Source organism: Geotrypetes seraphini, chromosome 3 (assembly GCF_902459505.1).
Source record: "Geotrypetes seraphini chromosome 3, aGeoSer1.1, whole genome shotgun sequence".
NCBI lineage: Eukaryota > Metazoa > Chordata > Amphibia > Gymnophiona > Dermophiidae > Geotrypetes > Geotrypetes seraphini.
The window spans coordinates 21,010,324-21,032,085 of record NC_047086.1 but is presented as its reverse complement, the minus strand read 5'-3'; the positions used below and the strand labels follow the sequence as shown (position 1 = coordinate 21,032,085).

The window sequence follows — 21,762 nt, the reverse complement described above, 5'->3', positions numbered from 1 at the left end:
CACCACAGAAAATTACAGTTTTTAGGGCTCTGAAGGAGGGGTGGTGGTGGGGAACCTCCCACTTTACTTAATAGAGATCGCGCCGCGTTGTGGGGGCGTTGTGGGGGGTGTGGGGGGTTGTAACCAGTGTTCCCGCTAAGGTGCGCTGGTGTGCGCTTGCGCACAAAATATTACCTGGCAGCGCACAAGTTTCTCGTCACAGCGCACACATTGTAGAGCACAGTTCTTCAACCGCCGGTCCGCAAACAAAATCTTGCCGGTCCGCGAAGGATTCGGTCCCCGCCGCAACGAAAGGCCGGCGTCAGCTGACTTGCAACTTCCTGTTGCAGTCGCTGTGCCGGGACTCCTGCCTTCGCCGGGACTCCTGCCTTCCACCGCGTTTGCCTCCTGCCTTGTCTCCGCACCTCCAGACCAGCAGCGGCAGCTCTGTATGTTTTTAACTTCGGCACAGAGCTGCCCCTAATCAATAGTTTAGCGCGGTTTCATAAGGCAGCCTCGGGGCCTTTGCTAGGCCGGCCCACATCGCATCATCGAAGCGGGCCGGCTATCAAAGGCCCCGAGGCTGCCTCATGAAACCGCGCTAAACTATTGATTAGGGGCAGCTCTGTGCCGAAGTTAAAAGCATACAGAGCTGCCGCTGCTGGTCTGAACTCTTGGGCCGCTGAAGGAGGGCAAAAAGCAGCTATCCTGGAGGTTTCCCTTCCTCTCGCCTTACAGGTTCCTTTTTTCCACCTTTTTTTTTTTTCCTTCAAACGGCAACGGGCCCCAGCATCGACATCAATCAAGTAAGTTCCACTGTCAATCAAGCGGTTCTGCTCGGCCAAAGCTTCCCCTGTGACATGAGCCACCCTCAGGGGAAAGAAAGTGACCCACAAAGGTGAGGGGAAGGGGGGCAGATGATGGAAGTTGGGGGGGGGAGAGAGAGAAGGGGCAGATGATGGAATGGAGGAGATGAGAGAGAGAGAGAAGGGGACAGATGATGGAAGTGAGAAGAAGGGAGAGAGAGCAGAAGGCAGATGGATGTCAGTTGAGAGGGGAGAGCAGATGCTGAATGGAAGTGGGGAAAGAACACATACTGGATGGAAGGAGGAGATAAATAAAGGGGGAAGAAAATAGTAAGATAATGGAGGGGTGAGGGAAAGGGGTGACAAGCTGTGTGTAGACACAGTGAAAAGAGGGAAACGGGACTAAATAGTAAGAAAGAATTTAATTTAGATGGAGGCAGAAAATAGAGAAGGAAGACCAGAGAAGAAAAGGGAAGAGAGCAGAGAATGATCAGATCTGAGTGGAGGAAATGAGAAGAGAGATATGCTAAAAACCACAGGGGGGAGGGAAGGATAGAGATGCCAGACCATGAGGGGAACAGAAGGAAGATGATGGATGCTAGACCAAATTGGAGGGTGGGGGGGGGGCAGGAGGAGAGATGGCAGGGAAAGACAGACAGTGAATGGAAGGGGCAGATGCTGGACTGAAGAGACAGAGAAGGTTATCATGCTGCTGTACCGGGCCATGGTACGCCCTCACCTGGAGTACTGCGTCCAGCACTGGTACTTTAAGAAGGACACGGTACTACTCGAAAGGATCCAGAGAAGAGCAACTAAAATGGTTAAGGGGCTGGAGGAGTTGCCGTACAGCGAAAGATTAGAGAAACTGGGCCTCTTCTCCCTTGAGCAGAGGAGATTGAGAGGGGACATGATAGAAACATTCAAGGTACTGAAGGGAATAGACTTAGTAGCTAAGGCAGGGAGAACGAGAGGGCACTCTCTAAAGTTGAAAGGGGATAGATTCCATACAAACGTAAGGAAGTTCTGTGGTAGAAAGCAACATATTTATTTGGCTCATAACTTGCTGGCGCCCGATATTTTTAGCTCACAGTGAAAAAAGTTTGCTCACAACACCCGCCCGCTTAGAGGGAACACTGGTTGTAACCCCCCACATTTTACTGAAAACTTCACTTTTTCCCTGTTTTTAGGGAAAAAGTTAAGTTTACAGTAAAATGTGGAGGGTTACAACCCCCCAGAACGCCGGCGCGATCTCTATTAAGTAAACTGGGGGGCTCCCCAGCAAAACCCCCCATCGGAGCCCCTAAAAACTGTAATTTTCTTCGGCGCGCGCCTTTGTCTTTCGCGGGGTTGTCTATGAACCAGTTACAATATGCAGATAGTCCGTGAAATTACAGTATACAGAATCTTAAAAATGCAGCGAATTATAATATACAGTTTGTTTAGCATTTCAGAGGGGCCCTTTTAGAAAAAAAAAAAAAGTAGCGAATTACAGAATACAATTTGTTAAGAATTTTCTAGGCGGTTCACATCGAAGAGAACTGGACAATCAGCGAGTTACAATATGCAGATAGTCTGTGAAATTACAGTATGCGGAATCTTAAAAATGGATATGACAGACTTTTAGAAAAAAGTAGCGAATTACAGAATACAATTTGAGAAGAATTTTCAGAGGGGACATATTAGGAAAAAAAGAATTGGAATTAGTGTTTGGAGTAGTTAATTTTTAGGTGACAAATCTGTCGAATAAGGCAGTTTTTATGACTTTTCTAAAAGCGATGTAGGTCAGTCTAGCACAGTGGTCTCCAAGTCAAACCCTTTGCAGGGCCACATTTGGGATTTGTAGGTACTTGGAAGGCCTCAGAAAAAAAGAGTTAATGTCTTATTAAAGAAATGACAATTTTGCATGAGGTAAAACTCTTTATAGTTTATAAATCTTTCCTTTTGGCTAAGTCTTAATAATAATATTGTCATTTATAGCTAAAGAGACATATGATCAAGAAACTGTTTTATTTTACTTTTGTGATTATGATAAACATATCGAGGGCCTCAAAATAGTACCTGGCGGGCCGCAGGTTTGAGACCACTGAGTTAAGGGGAATGGTTAATCTGCTGGCTGGGTTGGAGGGCAGAGGGGAGAACAGGACAATCAAGCCATTGTGACATCACTGATGAGGTTGGCTCTTATTGGTGGAATGGGGCATTATGACATCACAATCGCAGCTCTGCTTCCCAAAGACAAAAAGGATGTCATGGTTACAGTTAAGGCAGAGGTCTCAAACTCAAACCCTTTGCAGGGCCACATTTTGGATTTGTAGGTACTTGGAGGGCCTCAGAAAAAATAGTTAATGTCTTATTAAAGAAATGACAATTTTGCATGAGGTAAAACTCTAGTTTATAAATCTTTCCTTTTGGCTAAGTCATAATAATAATATTGTCATTTATAGCTAAAGAGACATATGATCAAGAAACTGTTTTATTTTACTTTTGTGATTATGATAAACATATCGAGGGCCTCAAAATAGTACCTGGCGGGCCGCAGGTTTGAGACCACTGAGTTAAGGGGAATGGTTAATCTGCTGGCTGGGTTGGAGGGCAGAGGGGAGAACAGGACAATCAAGCCATTGTGACATCACTGATGAGGTTGGCTCTTATTGGTGGAATGGGGCATTATGACATCACAATCGCAGCTCTGCTTCCCAAAGACAAAAAGGATGTCATGGTTACAGTTAAGGCAGAGGTCTCAAACTCAAACCCTTTGCAGGGCCACATTTTGGATTTGTAGGTACTTGGAGGGCCTCAGAAAAAATAGTTAATGTCTTATTAAAGAAATGACAATTTTGCATGAGGTAAAACTCTAGTTTATAAATCTTTCCTTTTGGCTAAGTCATAATAATAATATTGTCATTTATAGCTAAAGAGACATATGATCAAGAAACTGTTTTATTTTACTTTTGTGATTATGATAAACATATCGAGGGCCTCAAAATAGTACCTGGCGGGCCGCAGGTTTGAGACCACTGAGTTAAGGGGAATGGTTAATCTGCTGGCTGGGTTGGAGGGCAGAGGGGAGAACAGGACAATCAAGCCATTGTGACATCACTGATGAGGTTGGCTCTTATTGGTGGAATGGGGCATTATGACATCACAATCGCAGCTCTGCTTCCCAAAGACAAAAAGGATGTCATGGTTACAGTTAAGGCAGAGGTCTCAAACTCAAACCCTTTGCAGGGCCACATTTTGGATTTGTAGGTACTTGGAGGGCCTCAGAAAAAATAGTTAATGTCTTATTAAAGAAATGACAGTTTTGAATGAGGTAAAACTTTCCTTTTAGCTAAGTCTTAATAATAATATTGTAATTTATAGCTAAAGAGACAAATGATCAAGAAACTGTTTCAGTTTACTTTTGTGATTATGATAAACATATCGAGGGCCTCAAAATAGTACCTGGCGGGCCGCATGTGGCCCCCGGGCTGCGAGTTTGAGACCACTGCTCTAGCTCCATTAATGCAGTTGTCTAGCAGGTGCAGGTATTTTTGAGGCGCATGTGGGTAAGGCAGAAGGTGGGGATCGAATATTTGTTATGGTGGGTGGGAGCAACCAGGCATTTGAAAGAAGTGAGTAGGAGGGATAAGGCACAATAGGGAGTGGATGGTAGGACGGGTCACTTCAGCCTTGATTCTATAGGAGGAAGGAGTGGCCTAGTGGTTCCAGCAGCAGCCTCGGTACCCTGAGGTTGTGGGTTCAAAGCCCCACACTGCTCTTGTGATCCTGGACATGCCACTCAACTCTCCATTGCTCCAGGTACATTAGATAGAGTGTGAGCCTGCCAGGACAGATAGGGAAAATGCTCGAGTACCTGATTGTAAACCTCTCCTCCTCCCCAGCATCTTGCGGCACAGCTCAAATCTCAGGAGGCACTAGTGTGCCGCAGCGCACAATTTGCGATACCGCTGCCTTATCGAGTGTCTTTAAAACAATTAATCCTGGTGCTTAAGATTCTACGTTCTGGTTACCTCCCACATCTTTCTCAAATTTTGTGGCCTTATAACCCCTTCAGGGCACTTTCTTCAGATGCCATCGAGTCACTTTGTTCACCTTTACTTTATTAGGAAATTCTTATTTCATGTACTGGGGCCTACCTGTCGGTGCCCTTCCGGATTCCTCGAGCTGCAGCCACTATGTTTAGTGTGCTGTGGCTCGACAAAGTTTGCGGGACGCTGAGATAAGGCATGGGAAGCCAGTGCTCAACCTGTAAGAAATGGGGGTGGGGGGGGGTGGAGTAATATTAAAAAAGGCCCTGATTATATAAATGGTATTTACTGGTAGGTGTGTAGATTGGCATGCCTATTGATGTAGGCACCTAACATACACCCACCCCTTTTACAAAGCCAAAGTGCAGTTTTTAGCGCTGGCCACGGCGGTAACAGCTCCAACGCGATAACAGCTCCAATGGAGCTGTTACCACCGTGGCCAGCACTAAAATCTTCTGAAGGAAAAGTCCATAGTCAGTTATTGAGACAGACATGGGGGGAGCCACTGCCTGCTCGGGATCGGTAGCATGGAATGTTGCTAGGGACCTGGATTGGCCACCATGAGAATGGGCTACTGAGCTTGATGGACCATTGGTCTGACCCAGTAAGGCTATTCTTATGTTCATATGTGAGTTAAGTATAGGACAATTAAGCCATTGGCTCTGAGGCATTATGACATCACAATCTCAGCTCTGGAATGTTGCTCTCATTGGGGTTCCAGAATCTTGCTATTCTTTGAGATGCTGGAATGTTGCTACTGTTTGGGTTTTGACCAGGGACTAGGGACCTGGATTGGTCACCGTGAGAACGGACTACTGGGCTTGATGGACCATTGGTCTGACCCGGTAAGTCTATTCTTATGTTCTTATTTCACGCGGCGGCCCTTGGTCAAAGACCAGTGCCCTCCTTGAGTCTAGCCTTACCTGCGTATGTTCCGGTTCAGCAGGAACTTGTCTAACTTTAATCCCTGGAGGGTGTTTTCCCCTCTAACAGCCTCCGGAAGAGCGTTCCAGTTTTCTACCACTCTCTGGGTGAAGAAGAACTTCCTTGAATCTATCCCCTTGCAACTTCAGAGAGTGTCCTCTCGTTCTCCCTACCTTGGAGAGGGTGAACAACCTGTCTTTATCTACTAAGTCTATTCCCTTCAGTATTTTGAACATTTCGATCATGTCCCCTCTCAGTCTCCTCTTTTCAAGAGAGAAGAGGCCCAGTTTCTCTACCCTCTCACTGTACGGCAACCCCTCCAGTCCCTTAACTATTTTTGTCGCTCTTCTCTGGACGGCGACCAGTGTTGGATGCAGTACTCCAGGTGGGGGCGCACCATGGCCTGGTACAGCGGCATGATAACCTTCTTCGATCTGTTTTTGATCCCCTTTTTAATCATTCCTAGCATTCTGTTTGCCTTTTTCGCCGCCGCTGCGCATTGCGCGGATGGTGTCATTGAATTGTCTACAGGTACTCCCAAGTCTCTTTCCTGGGGGCTCTCTCCGAGTACAGCACCGGACATCCTGTATTCGTGCATATGACTTTTGTTGTCAGCATAAAGCACATCTTTTTTTTTTTAAGTTCAGTATGTTTTATTGAAAATTTTCATAACATAAGAATAAAACAATACTAATACAGAACAAGAGATCCTGACAATAATGCTTGTGTTGGTAATCAAAGCACATCTAATAGGCCCAGGAAGCTTCAGTTTACACTTTAATTCCTGCTCACCCCTGGTCTGATCTCTGATTTATAGGCCCTTAAACCAATTAGAAGGCTAAAAAAGTAATTAGCTAACCTCTATTAGCTATTATTGGAGATTAGGAGACAAGGTAAGAGCATACTCTATTTTTTTGCCCTTTAATAGCTGCCTACAGCGAATATCGAGGGATTTTTCCTGAGTATAGATGGCACCTCCACCTTTTCCTTGTTGTAGTAACCCGATAGACCAGTGTTTTTCAACCTTTTTGTACCTATGGACAGGCAGAAATGGAGGAATTGTTTTGCAGACCGGCAGTTGAGGAGTGCTGGTGTAGACTCGGTTGCCACTACTGGACTGCCAAGGGAGACGGGGGGGGGGGGTGGTGGTGGGGAGTGACTTTTCCTATTAGGGGCTCGGGAGGTCACGTCTCGCGCTCTGTCTTGCTGCTCCGGTTCCGTGCCGCGTGTTGCAGCAGTGGGATCTTCATTCCTTTTGGCCTGGTCTGGCAGTGGGGAGACCTTCCGCTCCTTCTGGGGAGGACCAAGAGGAGAGCGCAGGTCGGGGAGGCAGTGGCTTTCTGTTCATGCACAGCGGATGCCTTCGGGCAGCACGGGCAGCAGACTTGTCGCGTGGCGCCCGCCTCCAGCTCGCCAGTGGCCTTTGATCCAGATTTGCCCATCGGCCACTGCACCAGGTTCGTGCGAGCTCCCCGTTGGCAGCCCCGGCGCTGCCTGGAGGTGTTGGAGGACGGCTGCACTGGTGTTTTTGCCTGGGTGGTTCACGAGGCGTTTGCAGTGAGCCATCTTTTTAACTCTGTGCTTGCAGGGGACGTTGGTTCTTCGTGGACCGGACAGGCGGTTGAAGAACAATGCGAAAGACCATCTCCATTCACTTTAGCAGAAGAAACACCGATGCCGTCAGTTGTACTGTTAGGAAACGATTGAAATCATGAGTGTTGGGAAAATTAGTTAAGTTTGCACTCTATTTGCGGACGACAATGGGGGAAATATTTGTCAAATCAGTCCCCTTATGCAGTCTCAGACTATATTGTAATCTGAATATTTTTTTTTTTATAAGTACGGTATATAAAATATACCATCTAGAAAATCTGGGCAATAGATGACATAATGTGCTTGATTTGACAAAGTTCTAGAAAGAAGTAAGAGTTTGCTTAGATCAGTAGTTCTTAACCTTGTTGGAGGTACTGAACCCCACCAGTTTCATATGCGTGTTCACCGAACCCTTCTTTATTGGAAAAATAAAATATGATTTTTACAATTTCAATTAGTTACTATTGGCTTTCACAGTTATTAAATCTTTTCCATTTATGTTTACTTCTTATCATAGATAAATATCTAAAATTATTATGGTGATGTGCTCAGACCTGTAACCCAATAAATAGTGAAGCCACCATCATGAGTTTAACAAGGGGACCATCATTGCAACCACCTGTCCCCGTCCCTCCCTGAATGATCTTGATCTTAATACTGTTCAGATACTTTGTTTGTACTTATCTGAATAGAGAGGGGTCTGCTGTTCTTCTTAATCTTTGTTAAATCTCACTGGTGACTGGGATCTACCCAATATAGTGAGGATTAAAATTCAAAATTCAATGCTGATTGTGTTTATCCTCATTTACTCCCGTCCCCCCGACTCGAGTTTCGTTTGCTTCGTCGGGGAGGGACACTAAAAGTGAGATCAAAACAAAATGTTCATTATTACTACTTTTCTTAAAACTCTTACAAATTGTTATAGATCCAAACTACATCTCTTCTATATTTTCTTTAAATTCTTAACTAATAACTATATCTTATTGTGTTACCTCATGTCGGCTCGTTGAGAACAGAATCTTTCAAAGTCTTCAGGTCATCCGAATAACAATTTCAAAACATAGGTATACAGTGAGGGAAAAAATAATATCAATTTTGAAAACAAAAAAGTTCTCCTATATTTCGAATAATAATAACATAATAATGAAATTTACTGCAAATCAGTGTGACTTCTGCTGTTGATTGATAGATCAAGAAACCAAGTACACGATCAGTCTTGATCAAAATCACTGAATAACTGATAGATGATTGAACGTGACCGAAGCGCTATATGAGTCGGAGGTGTGTTTTGACCTCCGCCGAACCCGCGAGACTGACTCACCGAACCCCTGGGGTTCGGTCGAACCCAGGTTAAGAACCACTGGCTTAGATATTATACTTTTCCCATTAGTCACATTCAGTTAAAGAACATGTTTCCCAACCAAAGTTGGGCATTTGGAATTCGGATGTTCAAAATTCACATTTTCGGGAGAAAACCTAACAGCCAGAGAGTTTCCTGAATAAGAAAGCCCGAGAGCTACTCTTGACGGGCATGAGTAACACGGGGCTGGAAGGCCCGTGTGTGGGCCCAGACGGGATTGGCTCCCAGGAGGAATGGCAAGAAGGGGAGGAGGGAAAATGAGCGGGATTGGGCGCAGGGCTTCTCCCGCCACGATAGGCAGGCAGGAAAGGTCGTGGCGGGAGTGCGGGGCGGGGGTTACATTTAAACAGTGGCTGCCGAGGAATCAGTCTCTTCCGGTCCTCGGCGGCGGCTTTCTCGCCCTCCCCATCTCCTAAACCCAGGGGAGGGAGGGCGAGAAAGCCGCCGCCGAGAACCGAAACTTGGGGCTTATTGGGAGCTCGAGCTACCGAAACTTGGGGCTCATCGGGAGATGAGCGGCCGGAGTGCAGCTGTTCGAATCGAAGTCCCAGCTGGGCTGGTGACCCATTTGAAGGGGCAGGAAGGTACCTGCCTTCCCCCAGACCCTTGCTGGTTGAAGCAGGGTCACAGGGCAAAAAGCTGCTTAGGGGGGATCATTTTGGTAGCTTGATTGTGGTGTGTGTTAATTAATTACTTGTTGTTCCAACACACAGAGCTTTGACTCGGTTTTTCCAAACAAGGTGTTATGTGGTTATTTGTGTTTATATTAAAGTGTTTATCATTAGTGGATTAAAAAGGGGGAGGGGGGGGTTAGGGACAACCAGGCCTTTCCAGGTTCCAGTTGTTACTGAACGAGAATGAGGCAAAGCGCCTTCAATCTTTCTCTTGCTGAAAGTAAATTTTCCATTCTGTGTATTTTGTATCAGGCACTTCAGACATCCATCCCACCGCAATACAATGATTCCCCTCCGTCCTTCTTTCTCTCTCTCCCTCCCTCCCCTCCCCCCAATCTGTTCTGGGAAGCTGTCACTGCCATTTGCTCTAGGCTGGCAGTCCCACACAAGAGCCATCGGCCCTGGCCATTTTCTGATTCTCTTTCTTTTAGTTTCTGCTGAAATCTTTATAAATCTCCCTTTCCAGGAGGCGTGTCCAAGCGGGTGGAAGTGCCAGCACAATGAGACCTGAGAATTTCTGTCACCCCATGCATATGGTTCTAAGTGCTTTAATCCCAATTAGAGGCGGCTGACACACGGTCCCATTCATCCCAATCAGCTCTTGAATACATTTGCCTAGAAATGAACTTCACAAATAGAATCTGGCCTAAATGTGCCCAGCAGCAAGGAAAATCGAATTGAGTGAGCGGCCCATTCTGTGGCAGAAAAGGTATGAATTTATAAGGTGCACCGACACTTTTCAATACAACAAGAAGCTCTTTTTTTTTTTTTTTTTTCTTTGCACCATGTCAACTGGAGGAGCCAAAGAATCAGTTACAGGGAACCGGTTAAAAGGCAACTTTTAACATAGGCTTTGAATACTTAGGCCAAGTCTCACTTCCAAATGAAAGAGCTTTTATCTTTTTTCTCTCTCTCTCTCTGTTTCTCTAACTCCTTTTCTTCTCCCCTCCAAGGAGGTTTTGGCACTTTGAGCCAGCGCAAATGCATTTTAATCTGCGTCTTTGCGATTCATAATCAGATTTCCCAAATTGCACTCATGTCATCTGGTGGGATTCCCATAGAACTTTAATTACTATTCAAAGGCCGCTTTAATATCCCACCCGCATCTTGGACACACTGCACAGCTGGTTAGGATGGGCCTTCTGCGGCTGCCAGCCCGGCCTTCTGTGCTATCAGTTACACACAAACAAACAGAAACCAGTGGGCCCTACTTGGAAATACTTTCTGAAAAACAGGCAGGAGAAAAAGATGTGCCAATGACCCACCAGGCAGAGCTCAAATGCCAACCGAAAAATACGGTACCTTTTGTAAACAGGTTGGGGGTTTGTTTTGGTTTCTTTGTCTTTTGCTTGGCTCTCTACATGTAAAACTGAGCAAACCAGCTTTATCTAAACATTAAAACCCGGGCTTGCGCGTTCCCTCAAATCCCTTGAGTCTTTCCAAAACTAGTCCAAGCCTAAAACGTCTCGTGAAACTATGAACGAATTTGAGTCAAGGACTCAGCTTCTTAGCTTTAATTTGTAACATTTTATTGAAATAATTAAAAATAATATAATACAAATAGATTTCATTTCAAATAGATTCACAATTATATTTTCATACATATTTCTATCATTCCTCCAAAATATATTTCCATAAGACCCATATCAACCCCCTACTACCCCCACCTCCCTTCCCCCTTTCCCCATTTCCCCCCTCCCCTTCCCCCCTCTTATTCACATTGTATTGAAGTAATTGAAATTATAATAAAATATGAAATTTATCATTCCTTTAATATACATTTCTATATGACCTATTTCATCCTACCTCTGCATCCCCTTATTCTCCCCCCCTCCCTCCCCCCCCCGAATGGAAGATGACACATGAAACAGAGAGCTAGATCCAATTCATTCTCTTTCCATGTCAGAATGGAGAATTTTTGACCCCCCCTAAACGCACATTCTTCGGTTCGTTAACAGGTCCAGTGTTAATTCTCTAAGCCCTGATGGATTTCTCTGTGCCTACGGGGGCGTTCATGCCAGTTTAACGCTGCGCCTTATCTTTGCTGGAGCAGTTCGGTGGTTTGAAAGGAGCCTCCCTGGTGGGGCATTGCTCTCTGCTGCTGGATGCTGTGGTTTTTCAACATTCATGTCTCATTTATGGGGCAACCTGTTAAAACGCAAAAAGAAAGAAAGAAAGAAAGAAAAAAAAAAAAAGTATAGTGTGCCAAAGTATTCCTCTAGGGCATTGGCAGTTCAGCAGTGGGCATAAATAAGACCAGCCTACTAAAATATCTTTTATCAAAGTTCTCTCTGTGCCAAAGTTATTCCGCTTTTTAATTGAGCCCCTGGAAACACAGTTGAAGTCTATAAAAGCGCTAGTGGAATGTTTTGATTGAGTCTAAACATTGTCTCTGAATAAAGCTGAAACCATGTAATTAATGTGTCTTTTTAATAAGGGACAATACGGCCGTTCAAGCTATTTAATTTCAGTTAAATTTTCCATCCCATTTGCTCCAAACACAGCGTTTACTTTTAACACCCAGCCTTTCATGCCGCATCTTGCTCCAGTGGGCACATTAGATTGGTTTCACCCTTGCTTTTTAGGGAAAGAAAAATCAAAAAGAGAAAATGTGTTCTTTTCCTCTTTTGTGGACAATTTATTTCACTTGGAGAACTTCAACTTTGAGCCACAGGACAGAATAAAAATTGGGTAGCTGGTGTGAATGGTCCCAGAGCAGGGGCTTTTTTCCCCCCTGGTGGATGGGAACCAGTCACAATTGACCATATTAATAAATAACTTTCCTCACAGTCAGCCTTTACATGCTTCTATTGAGAAAATTGTTCGCGTGTCGTTCACGCTTTTTGACTCATTAAGGAGGGGATAGAGAAGTTCCCCAAATGGAGCAGTAGGGTACCTTTACGTCCTAAAGCCCTTCTACTTCTCCCCTTGTAATTTAAGCGGGGTGTCATCCTAAAGTCGCCAGGCCAGAGGTTATAAAGACATGTTCATGGCTTCAATTTATTGCCATCCTCTCTATTTCTTGTGCTTCCTCCATGGAAAAAAAAAAATCCTTTCCTTGCCATTCATGCTGCTGATCAAAGGGGTCATCCTCAGGTTTTCAGCCAAGCCAGTTTCTGTTCCTATCACTCTACCACTGTTCGACCAGGCGAAGGAAATATCGATATCGGGTGGGGACACCCCTTTTCAGGGCAGGAACGATTTCAGCCTGGGCACTGTTAGGAAAATGGATCTGTAATTTGGAACCCCTATTCCTGTGCTTAACCGATTTGAGAACAGGGGAAGATTCTCTAATGTTCTCGGTAAAATCCGACGGACCGCTGCCTCGGCCATTACTGTAACGATTTTCAAAAAAGACGAGCCATTCTCAAAAAAACCGCGCATACGAATGAGTTTTGGGGAGTTTTGCAAAGGATTGCTAAAATGACGTGCGATGAGTCACTGGTGATAACGATCGGCACGTGCGAATACACCACAAAGAGAGTTTCAAGTTTAATAAAGATTTGTATACCGCCTATCAGTCTTCTATGCCATTTGTACATAATAAAATAGGGTAACATACAGGACCTACTGGAACGATAGGATTAAGGTAAAGAATTACAGTATAAAATAGGAAGAGAGTCATATAGGGGAAAAACGAAAGGAAGGGGGAATCCCATCTGATAACCAAAGCAGAAATGAAGATGTTTCATAAGGTAAGTGCATTAGAGGTTGAATGCATCTATAAAAAGAAACGTTTTTAGTTTTCCTTTGCAAATGATCTACCATGGGTTCATCCCGTAGTTCCGGGGGTAACTGGTTCCAAAGAGACGGGGCTGTGACGGAGAAGTGTGTTGTTCGCGCCGTGCTAATAATATGGAGAGATGGAACCGTCAAAAGACTTTGTGATTGTGATCTCAGTGTTCTAGCTGGGGTGTATAGGGAATTAGAAAATTGTTGGAGAAGTCTGGCTGATTGTTACGGAGTGTTCTTTTTTACCCAGAGGGTGGTGGACACATGGAACGCACTTCCGGAGGTTGTGATAGGCTACAGGGTTTCAAGGAAGGTTTAGATAGGTTCCTAAAGGATGAGGGGATTGAGGGTTACAGATAGATGTAGAGGTAGGTTACAGAAATGGTCAGGAACTACTTCACAGGTCACAGACCTGATGGGAGCGGACCGCTGGGCGCGATGGACCTCTGGTCTGACCCAGTGGTGGCAACTTCTTATGTTCTTATGATTTTATGGGTTATTCTGCGTGGAATAGGGAGCCAGGGAGCTTTTATCAGAAGAGGTGTGACATGGTCAAATTTTTTCGCATTTCCAATAAGTTTTATTTTAAAGGCTTAAATGTACGCAGCACATATCGTCTCATCAGGACAACACGGAAAGTGCAAGGATAAGAGCCACCATCCATAATGCCATCATTGTAGCACAAATGCCTATAATTCACAGCCATTTATATATTTGTTTATTCAACTTTCTATACCGTTCTCCCATGGAAACTCAGAATGGTTTATATGAATTTTTTCAGGTACTCATAGAAACATAGAAACATAGAAAATGACGGCAGATAAGGGCCGCGGCACATCTAGTCTGCCCACTCCAATGACCCTCCCCTATCTAACTCAGCGTAGAGATCCCACGTGACGATCCCATTTCTTCTTAAAATCAGGCACGCTGCTTGCTTCGATCACCTGAAGTGGAAGTTTATTCCAGCGATCAACTACTCTTTCGGTGAAAAAGTATTTCCTGGTGTCGCCGTGCAATTTACCGCCCCTGATTCTCCATGGATGTCCTCTTGTCGCCATCGGACCTTTGAAAAAGAAGATATCCTCTTCTACCTCGATACGGCCCGTGAGGTATTTGAACGTCTTGAGCATGTCTCCCCTCTCTCTGCGTTCCTCGAGTGAGTATAGGCGTAATTTATCTAGCCGTTCCTCGTACGGGAGATCCTTGAGTCCCGAGACCATCTGGGTGGCCATCCGCTGGACTGACTCAAGTCTCAGTACATCCTTGCGGTAATGAGGCCTCCAGAATTGTATGCAGTACTCCAGATGGGGCCTCACCATGGATCTATACAACGGCATGATGACTTCAGGCTTACGGCTGATGAAACTCCTACGTATACATCCTATGATCTGCCTGGCCTTAGATGAAGCCCGCTCCACTTGATTGGCAGTCTTCATGTCTTCACTGATGATTACCCCTAAATCCCGTTCCGCAACAGTCCTTGCTAGGATCTCGCCATTTAGGGTGTAAGTCTTGCATGGATTTTGATTGCCAAGGTGCATGACTTTGCATTTTTTGGCATTGAAATTCAATTGCCAGGTCCTAGACCATTGCTCCAATAGGAGTAGGTCGTGTATCATATTGTCCGTTGTGCTCTTGCCTATTATATTACATAGTTTGGCGTCATCGGCGAATAACGTTATTTTACCTCGAAGCCCCTCAGCCAAGTCCCTTATAAAGATATTGAAAAGGATCGGGCCCAAGACCGAGCCCTGCGGCACTCCGCTGATCACTGCAGTCATTATGGAGGGGGTGCCGTTTACCACCACCCTCCGAAGTCTACCACCAAGCCAGTCTCCAACCCATTTTGTCAAAGTGTCACCTAATCCTATAGAACTCATTTTGCACAACAATCTGCGGTGTGGGACGCTATCAAATGCTTTGCTGAAGTCCAAGTATACAATGTCCAAGGATTCTCCAACATCGAGCTTCCCCGTCACCCAGTCAAAGAAGCTGATCAAGTTGGATTGGCAGGATTTCCCTTTGGTAAATCCATGTTGACGGGGATCCCGTAGATTCTCCACGTCCAGGATCTTATCTAATTGGTATTTGATTAAAGTTTCCATTAGTTTGCTCACTATTGATGTGAGACTCACTGGTCTGTAGTTCTAAGCCTCCGTCCTGCAACCTTTTTTGTGGAGTGGACTGACGTTAGCCGTTTTCCAGTCCAATGGGACTCTACCTGTGCTAAGGGAGAGATTGAAGAGCGCGGATAGTGGTTCCGCCAGGACGTCCCTTAACTCCCTGAGCACCCTGGGGTGTAGGTTGTCTGGCCCCATTGCTTTGTTGACCTTGAGTTTTGACAGCTCACAGTAGACACTGCTTGTTGTAAACTTGAAATCACTAAACGGGTCTACCGAGCCATCCTTTTTCTGTAGCTGAGGGCCGGGACCCGGCGCTTCGCGGGTGAAGACTGAACTGAAGCATAATTCCCTGTCTGTCCTCGGGGGCTCACAGTCTGTCTAATATTCCTGGGGCAAGGGGGGGAGCAGCATGGGCCTGCACGCTAGAGAATGGCACGGGGAAAAAATTTGTCCCTGTCTCCACCTTGTCCCTGTGAGCTTGTCCCCGTCACCGTCCCATCCCCACAAGCTTGGTCCCCGTCCCCACCCCCACAAACCATCTGATCCCATCCCATCCACACAACCCTTTCCATGGTCCAGCAGCCCCCTCCCTCCTTCCCGCCTGCTCGCTCACCTCGACCCAAGCATCTCCCTCCCTCCCTTCCCCTTCGCTGGCTTCTTTTAATTTTCTCTTAACAAGCAGCTGGAGCCTTGAAGTCACATGCGGCTGCCGAAAAGTCCTCCTCTGATGCAACTTCCTGTTTCCAGTTGCGTCAGAGGAGGACTTTTCGGCAGCCGCATGTGATTTCAAGGCTCCAGCTGCTTGTTAAGAGAAAATTAAAAGAAGCCAGTGAAGGGAAGGGGAAGGGAGGGAGATGCCCAGACCGCGATTTGGAGGAAGGAGGGATTTTGCGGACGTTTCCTCAGCTAACTGTGAGCACAAGGCCATTCACCGCTTCACAGGGCGGTGAATGGCCTTGTCTCCGTTCCCTGCGGCGACCATTTTTTACATCCCCATTTCAGCTAGCCGTGGGTAACAGTCACCGTGTCATTCTCTACTGCACGCACGACCTCAGAGGGCCTAGACTGCAGCTCCAATTACTGTGCTGCATTTGAATTTTGTAATTTTTTAAAGTCAAATTTTATCATGAGCCATAGCCAGAAATACATGAGGCATGCCTATAATACACACGCTCAAGAAAGGTGTTTTTGTTTCCAACCCCCCCCCAAAAAAAAACAAACAACAACCTACTACAGTTCATGTGAATCTTGCTATATTTTTCATGTCAATTTTTATCAGCCAGAAACCACATGCTTGAGATGCGATTTTCACATTACTGGCACCTCCGGAGCAATCGGTGATTTTGGTCTCAAAAAGCCGGCACCACGTTTGTGGAATCCCACGTCAATGACGAAGAATTGCCCAGAGTGCTTGTTTGAATATTGATGAACCCATTTTACTTCATTTGCATGGCAGAATCAGAGACTGCTAGAAAGCTCGGAAAACACCGCGCTAAGCCATTTTGATAACCGGCCGCTAAAAAGCAAGCGTGCTAAACCGGTTTAGCGACCATCGTTAAGGGCCACAGTTTGTTTTGCAAATCTTCTTCTCAGCACAATGCTGGGGCGGATTCTCAAAACTTACCGGGCCTTTAACGATGGTTGCTGAACTGAGCTTTTTATCAGAACGGCTCACAGTGGTCTTTTCCGAGCTTCGCGGTAGACTCCGCCTCTGCCATGCGGATGTATTACAATGAGGTCATAAATATTAAAGTGGCAGAAAAATGGGCTCATTAATATTTAAAGGAGCACTCCGGGCGATTCTCGATCATCACCGGGTGATTCCCCATGCGTGGCACCGGCTTTTGATGACCAAAAATTACAGGCTGGGCCGGGGGGTGCCGGTACTGTGCAAAACACATCTCAGGTGTGTGTTTCTGGCTGTGTCTCATCAATACTTTTTTTGTTGTTGTTTTAAATACACTATTCACATAAATTATAGTAGATTTTTTTGTGGGAGGGGCGGGGGCAAAGATCTCAAAAGCGTGTTTCTTGAGCGTGTCTATCAAAGGCGTTTCTCAAGCGCGCTTGTTGAAAGCCAGCTGTTGCACTTCCCGTCCCCCTTCATCCAATAGTGCTGGCACGTCTTTGATTGACACAACGAAACGTATATTGTGCTCCAATAAGGCACGTACACGATATGCTGCTCTTGGGCTCGCATGAATGTCCTGGTTTACTTGACAAACATGAGTATTACATTACATTACATTAGGGATGTCTATTCCGCCTGTGCCTTGTGGTTCTAGGCGGATTACATTATAGAAGATATCTGGGCAGTTCCAGTAGAATTACATTTCAGGATAGGAGTATATTACAGTAACAGTAAAGAGTTATGATACTTCAAGTTCACAGAAGATAATACTTATCACAGAAGTTTTTTCATATAACAGAAGATAATGCATTTTGCAGAGGTAATACATGGCAACTCGATCGTTTAAATCGGGTGTAATGTAGAAGAGTTACAGTACATTCTAGGTCACAGACAAAGAGGTAGTATAGATGGGTATTTCCGAAGTCGTTGGTTGGGAACTCGTTGGGTGGTGGTTAGAGTGATGGGAGATATTTTTTGAACAGTAGTGTTTTTATTTCTTTGCGGAACTCTTTTATGTCTGTTGTTTTGGTCAGTAATTTTGAGATGTCAGAGTCTATTTTGGCTGCCTGTGTCCCCAGGAGGTTGTCGTAGAGTTTCTTACGACAAGTACCGTTGAGTGGTGGATAGGTGAAAAGGTTCTGTGTTCTCCTTCTTCTTGGTGGGTGGTAGTGATGAAAACGGTTATTTAGGTAACTGGGTGCCGTGCCATGGGTTACTTTGAAAATGAGACAGTAGAGTTTGAATTGTGTTCTTGCTTTTATTGGTAGCCAGTGAGATTCTAGGTATGCATTGGTAATGTGGTCGTATTTGCTGAGTGAGTATATGAGTCTGAGGGCTGTGTTCTGGATGGTCTGTAGTTTTTTTATTGTGTTGGTCGGGCAAGGTAAGTAGAGGCTGTTGCAATAGTCGACAATACTTAGCACAAGGGATTGGACAATGATCCTGAATTGGTCTTTGTTAAAGAATTTTCTGATTTTTCTTAAATTTCGCATTGTGAAGAATGCTTTTTGGGTGATTACACACCCAAATGCTTTTTGGGTGATTACACACACACACATAGATTCTAACTCTGCCCACGGGTAAACACATTTATAGATATGCATGCCTATGGGGTAGCTGTTCCCGGGACATGCACACATGTATGCCTCTTACCATGATCTATTCTGCATATGTGCCAATCGCTCTTCCCAGTGACTCATCTCATGTAAATATGGCAACCCTCCGCGAACCTCATTTGCAGGCATGGTTTTTTCAAGAATGACTCATCTTTTTTGAAATCGTTGCGGCCCGTCACTACACATATCTGCTAGGTAATTTAATAGGGAAGATCAAGTTTCTTGATAACGATGATGAAACTGCAGGAAAATACTTTTAAAACCAATAGGAGGAAATATTTTTTTCACTCAGAGAATAGTTACGCTCTGGAACGTGTTGCCAGAGGTTGTGGTAAGAACGGATAGTGTAGCTGAGTTTTAAGAAAGGTCTGGACAAATTCCTGGAGGAAAAGTCCATTGTCTGTTATTAAGACATGGGGGAAGCCTCTGCTTGCCCTGGATCGGTAGCATGGAATGTTGCTACTCCTTGGGTTTTGACCTGGATTGGCTACCATGAGAACGGGCTTGATGGACCATTGGTCTGACCCAGTAAGGCGATTCTTATGTTCTTATGATCTGGACCAAACATGCTATCTTTCCATTTCTTTCTGTATTAAAGACAACTTACAAATAATGCAATCCATCTCATAAGAACATAAGAATTGCCGCTGCTGGGTCAGACCAGTGGTCCATCATGCCCAGCAGTCCGCTCACGTGGTGGCCCTCAAGTCAAAGACCGGTGCTCTAAATAAGTCCAGCCTCACCTGCGTACATTCCAATTTATCAGGAACTTGAATCCCTGGAGGGTGTTTCCCCCTATAACAGCCTCCTTGAGAGCATTCCAGATTTCTACCACTCTCTGGGTGAAGAAGAACTTCCTTACGTTCGTACGGAATGTATCCCCTTTCAACTTTAGAGAGTGCCCTCTCGTTCTTCTTACCTTGGAGAGGGTGAACAACCTGTCTTTATCTACTAAGTCTATTCCCTTCATTATCTTGAATGTTTCGATCCTGTCCCCTATCAATCTCCTCTCCTCAAGGGAGAAAAGGCCCAGTTTCTCTAATCTTTCGCTGTACGGCAACTCCTTCAGCCCCTTAACCATCTTAGTTGCTCTTCTCTGGACCCTTTCGAGTAGTACCGTGTCCTTCTTCGTGTACAGTGACTATTAGAAGTGATTTTCACTGCTACTACCCCAAACTTTGTAACAGGGGCCGACTGAAAAGTTTTCAGCCCAACCAACAAAATTGGGGCAGTGTCCACTGAGGGCTGTACACCTAGGGCTGGATTCTCAAAACTCACCGTGGCTTTAACAATGGTCGCTAAACCGGTTCTAGCCGGTTTAGCGTGCCAATATTTTACCTCTCGGATCTCAGAACGTCTCACAGTGGTCTTTTCTGAGCCTCCTAGCAACCTCTGACTCTGCCATGCAAATGTGGTACAACGACATCATTAATATTAAAATGGTCTTCCAATGAGGCCATTAATATGGAAATGATTCTCCGTCATCACCAGGCGATTCTCCAAATGAAGTGCCGGGTTGTAATGACCCCAAATTACTGACTGGTCAAGGGTGCTGGTACTGTGAAAAGTGCATCTCAGGCGCGTGTATCTGGCTGTAACTCTTGATAAAAATGTTTGTATTGTGATGATAATTGATTGTTGATTTCTTTGAATTTATATATCTACAATGTATTAACTGGGTTGAGACGATAGTCTTTATAAGATTTTTGTTACGTATATTTTCTTTTTGAAGCTCAAAAAAAATTATTGAACATTAAAAATTATTGTGGAATGAAAAAAAAAAAGATAAGAAAACATAAATAATAGTTATGGGTAAAATATTTCAGAAGCAAGTGTCTCTAGTGCGTGAATTAGAGATGCATCTCGAGTACATGTGCACGCTCATTGAAAGCTGACAATTGACCCTTCCCTCCTTCCCCTCTGCGCCCCTACTGCGCTAAAATAAGACACACCTATGATATGCGTGCCTATGGCATAGCTGTTCCTGGCACATGCACACACGTACGCCTCCGCCTGCGGACTATTCTGTGCACGTGCTGTCATCACCAGTGACTGGCCTCATGGCAACTAGGCGACCTTCCGCCATCCTCATTTGCATGCGAGGCTCTTTGAGAATCGCCTGTTATTTCTGAGTTTTGAGAATCCGGCCCTTAGACCGGTGATTTTCCACTTTTTTTTTCGTTCCGTCGGAAAACTACAGAACGAAAAAGTGGGAAAATCGCTCTAGTCCTGGATGGAGACTGCCCCACCGTTCTTGGTCGGACTGAGAACTTTCCAGCGGCCCCGTGTACATTCATTTTCTGTTGAATATTTTTATACAAATTATTTTCAGCGCTTTCTAAGTGGTGGCTGGTTGGAATAAAGTGTTCAATACAAGCATTTATATGATGATTATATCTTTCCGTCTGCCTGGCAGTGCAATTTATTACACTGTACATGTTCAAGAGCTTAAGAGTACATGGATATCACGACAGAAGGGAAATGATTACTCGTAATTGGAAGAACTGGGACTGCTTTAAACTTTAATTTTTGGTGGGCAAGTTTTTGTTTAAGTTATAGATTTGAAAAAAATGAACGCAGATAAGCTGGGACATACTAAGAGATTCAAGTTAATTTGGGGCCCTTTGACCTCTTTTATAGATTAATTATTTTCCTTTATTTCTGTTGGTAAAATGCACACACAACCGGGGGTTGGAGTGGGGGAGGGTATTTCTGTCATGGTTTCATTCCCTTGTGAAATATTGATTGGGCGGGGGAATTTTTTAATTCTGTATGGATTTTGATACATATACGATTGATATTGTTTGTGTGAATACTGTATTGCATTTTTGTTGGCTTTAGAAACTCAATAAAGTTTATATATAAAAAAAAAAAAAAGACAGGAGGGAAAATGCAACCCCTGGGATAATGAAACAGAGCAGAAGAAAAAGTGGGGCTTTTTCAACTTTTAAGCTGTGCAGATCTAGCATTTGGCTTGCCCATCTCACCAGAACAATATCTATCAGGGTTTCAAATAATTAAAAAAAAAAAAACCAAACAAACAACAACTTTAAAGGCTATGAATAAAACCTGAAGATAGTTTTGAAAAGATAAATCTTGAACTCGTTCATTAGTGCTTTCATCGAATTCTTTATCCGTCATGGGAAAATGCCGACTTCTACAGGTGCACGGTTTTGGTACACGAATTATGGATGTATAGGGTTGGGAAATATATAGGCGCTGGCATGATCATTTGTGGAGAAGAACGGGAAAGTGCCTCTCTTTCAGCGAAATCTCCTGATTTATTGGAAATGC

General features: G+C 44.7%; 1 protein-coding gene across 1 annotated transcript in view; it reads left to right on the top strand.

Annotated features, from left to right (window-relative positions):
• Positions 1 to 731: 731 nt before the first annotated feature.
• PRDM13 (PR/SET domain 13) overlaps positions 732 to 21,762 on the top strand; it is a 34,711-nt gene continuing 13,680 nt past the window's right edge. The window contains exon 1 of the mRNA XM_033938732.1: positions 732 to 785. The gene's annotated coding sequence lies outside the window, so the exon portion shown is untranslated. The remainder of the gene's footprint in view (positions 786 to 21,762) is intronic.